Source organism: Salmo trutta, chromosome 2, assembly GCF_901001165.1.
Source record: "Salmo trutta chromosome 2, fSalTru1.1, whole genome shotgun sequence".
Classification (NCBI taxonomy): Eukaryota; Metazoa; Chordata; class Actinopteri; order Salmoniformes; family Salmonidae; genus Salmo; species Salmo trutta.
In genome coordinates this window covers 3,230,320-3,235,982 of record NC_042958.1, presented here as the reverse complement: position 1 = coordinate 3,235,982, position 5,663 = coordinate 3,230,320, and positions in this window count along the sequence as shown.

Sequence of the window (5,663 nt, the reverse complement as noted above, 5' to 3'; positions counted from 1 at the left end):
AATCTGTAGTTCCGTTGGGGATTAGTTCGAATTTTCAGGCTGTACGCCTCTCCACTTCCCACTAATGATGCCACCATGTACGCAGTGTCGCACGTCCCAAATCGCACTCTATTCCCTATAGAGTGCACTTCTTTTGACCAGTGGCCCGTAGTGTGCACCATATAGGGAATAGGGTTCCATTTGGGACGCACTGTGTCACAGATTAAAATGGATCCTACTGCTGCTATTCTTTATCATACCCATACCTCCCCTTTTTACTTTAATTAATTCAATTAACTCTAAGCAATTATACTCTAATTGTATTCTGTCCCCATTAACTTTCGATGACTACATAGTTTGTTGCAAAAGTAGAGTTCTAAAGATTCTGTCTGTGGGCATGTCCCGAATGGTACCCTATTCGACCTATGGGTCCTAGTCAAAAGTAGTGTGCACTATATAGGGAATAGGGTGCCATTTGGGATGTACTCCCTAAGTGTATCCTGAAAAGTAGGGTTCCATACTACTGTGTTACTGGCAGTATTGAATAGTCAACAACCAAACCACGATCTAATTACTCTTCCATTACTGAACACTTCTAGGATCTTGGATGGTGCTGAGATTGAGAGAGAGAGAGATGCTTTCTACTTCCTTCTAGCTCACATAACTTACAGAGGAAATGAGAGGAAGATGAAAGACAATAAGTGGAAGATAGATAGAGAGAGAAAAGTACAGAGAGAAATACAAATTGAGTGAAAGATAGATGGAAAGAGAGAGAGAATGCTTCTTTACTTTATCTTAGTATTTCACAGAATTCATACTTGAAGACGTAGACATAAAAGGAACGTATGGATAAGTCCATATAAGTCCAGGATGGCAGGTAGCCTAGCAGTTAAAGGGTCACTGTTACGAATACCCAAGCCAACAAGGTGAAAAATCTGTCAATGTGTCTTTGAGCAAGGTACTTAACCCTAATTTGCTCCAGGGGTTTTGTACTACTATGGCTGACCCTGTAAATCAAGGTATTTCACTGCACTTATCGTACTACTGTGGCTGACCCTGTAAAACAATGTATTTCATCCTCTTCCTCAGACCCACCTTCTTCCTCCTCATCTCCCATCCTGACCACCTGCCCTTCCTCTCTGATCATGGCCTCCTCCCGCAACACCAGGCAAAGGTTCCTTGGTGCCTTTGACTACACCAGCCTCTCCCCTCCCACCTCTTTTCTTCTCCCCCTTTTTCCTCTTCCGCTTAACAGCCTGACTAGACCCAGCCTCATCCACACCACCATCTATAACCTGACTAGACCCAGCCTCATCCACACCACCATCTATAACCTGACTAGACCCAGCCTCATCTACACCACCATCTATAATCTGACTAGACCCAGCCTCATCTACACCACCATCTACACCCTGACTAGACCCAGCCTCATCTACACCACAATCTATAACCTGACTAGACCCAGCCTCATCTACACCACCATCTATAACCTGACTAGACCCAGCCTCATCTACACCACCATCTATAACCTGACTAGACCCAGCCTCATCTACACCACCACCATCTATAACCTGACTAGACCCAGCCTCATCTACATCACCATATATAACCTGACTAGACCCAGCCTCATCTACACCACCATCTATAACCTGACTAGACCCAGCCTCATCTACACCACCATCTATAACCTGACTAGACCCAGCCTCATCTACACCACCACCATCTATAACCTGACTAGACCCAGCCTCATCTACACCACCATCTATAACCTGACTAGACCCACCCTCATCAACACCACCATCTATAACCTGACTAGACCCAGCCTCATCTACACCAGTATCTGTAGCCTGGTTAGACCCAGCCTCATCTACACCACCATCTATAACCTGACTAGACCCAGCCTCATCTACACCACCATCTATAACCTGACTAGACCCAGCCTCATCTACATCACCATCTACACCCTGACTAGACCCAGCCTCATCTACACCACAATCTATAACCTGACTAGACCCAGTCTCATCTACACCACCATCTATAACCTGACTAGACCCAGCCTCATCTACACCACCATCTATAACCTGACTAGACCCAGCCTCACCTACACCACCATCTATAACCTGACTAGACCCAGCCTCATCTACACCACCATCTATAACCTGACTAGACCCAGCCTGATCTACACCACCATCTATAACCTGACTAGACCCAGCCTCATCTACACCACCACCATCTATAACCTGACTAGACCCAGCCTCATCTACACCACCACCTATAACCTGACTAGACCCAGCCTCATCTACACCACCATCTATAACCTGACTAGACCCAGCCTCATCTACACCACCATCTATAACCTGACTAGACCCAGCCTCATCTACACCACCATCTATAACCTGACTAGACCCAGCCTCATCTACACACCACCACCATCTATAACCTGACTAGACCCAGCCTCATCTACACCACCATCTATAACCTGACTAGACCCAGCCTCATCTACACCACCACCATCTATAACCTGACTAGACCCAGCCTCATCTACACCACCATCTATAACCTGACTAGACCCAGCCTCATCTACACCACCATCTATAACCTGACTAGACCCAGCCTCATCTACACCACCATCTATAACCTGACTAGACCCAGCCTCATCTACACCACCATCTATAACCTGACTAGACCCAGCCTCATCTACACCACCACCATCTATAACCTGACTAGACCCAGCCTCACCTACACCACCATCTATAACCTGACTAGACCCAGCCTCATCTACACCACCACCATCTATAACCTGACTAGACCCAGCCTCATCTACACCACCACCATCTATAACCTGACTAGACCCAGCCTCATCTACACCACCATCAATAACCTGACTAGACCCAGCCTCATCTACACCACCACTCTATAACCTGACTAGACCCAGCCTCATCTACACAACCACCATCTATAACCTGACTAGACCCAGCCTCATCTACACCACCATCTATAACCTGACTAGACCCAGCCTCATCTACACCACCACCATCTATAACCTGACTAGACCCAGCCTCATCTACACCATCTATAACCTGACTAGACCCAGCCTCATCTACACCACCATCTATAACCTGACTAGACCCAGCCTCATCTACACCACCATCTATAACCTGACTAGACCCAGCCTCATCTACACCACCACCATCTATAACCTGACTAGACCCAGCCTCATCTACACCACCATCTATAACATGACTAGACCCAGCCTCACCTACACCACCATCTATAACCTGACTAGACCCAGCCTCATCTACACCACCATCTATAAACTGACTAGACCCAGCCTCATCTACACCACCACCATCTATAACCTGACTAGACCCAGCCTCATCTACACCACCACCTATAACCTGACTAGACCCAGCCTCATCTACACCACCATCTATAACCTGACTAGACCCAGCCTCATCTACACCACCACCATCTATAACCTGACTAGACCCAGCCTCATCTACACCACCATCTATAACCTGACTAGACCCAGCCTCATCTACACCACCATCTATAACCTGACTAGACCCAGCCTCATCTACAACCACCATCTATAACCTGACTAGACCCAGCCTCATCTACACCACCACCATCTATAACCTGACTAGACCCAGCCTCATCTACACCACCACCTATAACCTGACTAGACCCAGCCTCATCTACACCACCATCTATAACCTGACTAGACCCAGCCTCATCTACACCACCATCTATAACCTGACTAGACCCAGCCTCATCTACACCACCATCTATAACCTGACTAGACCCAGCCTCATCTACACCACCACCATCTATAACCTGACTAGACCCAGCCTCATCTACACCACCATCTATAACCTGACTAGACCCAGCCTCATCTACACCACCATCTATAACCTGACTAGACCCAGCCTCATCTACACCACCACCATCTATAACCTGACTAGACCCAGCCTCATCTACACACCACCATCTATAACCTGACTAGACCCAGCCTCATCTACACCACCACCATCTATAACCTGACTAGACCCAGCCTCATCTACACCACCACCATCTATAACCTGACTAGACCCAGCCTCATCTACACCACCATCTATAACCTGACTAGACCCAGCCTCATCTACACCACCATCTATAACCTGACTAGACCCAGCCTCATCTACACCACCATCTATAACCTGACTAGACCCAGCCTCATCTACACCACCATCTATAACCTGACTAGACCCAGCCTCATCTACACCACCACCATCTATAACCTGACTAGACCCAGCCTCATCTACACCACCATCTATAACCTGACTAGACCCAGCCTCATCTACACCACCACCATCTATAACCTGACTAGACCCGCCTCACCTACACCACCATCTATAACCTGACTAGACCCAGCCTCATCTACACCACCACCATCTATAACCTGACTAGACCCAGCCTCATCTACACCACCACCATCTATAACCTGACTAGACCCAGCCTCATCTACACCACCATTCTATAACCTGACTAGACCCAGCCTCATCTACACCACCACCATCTATAACCTGACTAGACCCAGCCTCATCTACACCACCACCATCTATGACCTGACTAGACCCAGCCTCATCTACACCACCATCTATAACCTGAGTAGACCCAGCCTCATCTACACCACCATCTATAACCTGACTAGACCCAGCCTCATCTACAACCACCATCTAATAACCTGACTAGACCCAGCCTCATCTACACCACCATCTATAACCTGACTAGACCCAGCCTCATCTACACCACCATCTATAACCTGACTAGACCCAGACTCATCTACACCACGATCTATAACCTGACTAGACCCAGCCTCACCTACACCACCACCATCTATAACCTGACTAGACCCAGCCTCATCTACACCCACCACCATCTATAACCTGACTAGACCCAGCCTCATCTACAACCACCACCATCTATAACCTGACTAGACCCAGCCTCATCTACACACCACCATCTATAACCTGACTAGACCCAGCCTCATCTACACCACCACCATCTATAACCTACTAGACCCAGCCTCATCTACACCACCATCTATAACCTGACTAGACCCAGCCTCATCTACACCACCACCATCTATAACCTGACTAGACCCAGCCTCATCTACACCACCACCATCTATAACCTGACTAGACCCAGCCTCATCTACACCACCATCTATAACCTGACTAGACCCAGCCTCATCTACACCACCACCATCTATAGCCTGACTAGACCCAGTCTCATCTACACCACCATCTATAACCTGACTAGACCCAGCCTCATCTACACCACCATCTATAACCTGACTAGACCCAGCCTCATCTACACCACCATCTATAACCTGACTAGACCCAGCCTCATCTACACCACCACCATCTATAACCTGACTAGACCCAGCCTCATCTACACCACCACCATCTATAACCTGACTAGACCCAGCCTCATCTACACCACCATCTATAACCTGACTAGACCCAGCCTCATCTACACCACCATCTATAACCTGACTAGACCCAGTCTCATCTACACCACCACTATAACCTGACTAGACCCAGCCTCATCTACACCACCACCATCTATAACCTGACTAGACCCAGCCTCATCTACACCACCATCTATAACCTGACTAGACCCAGCCTTATCTACACCAC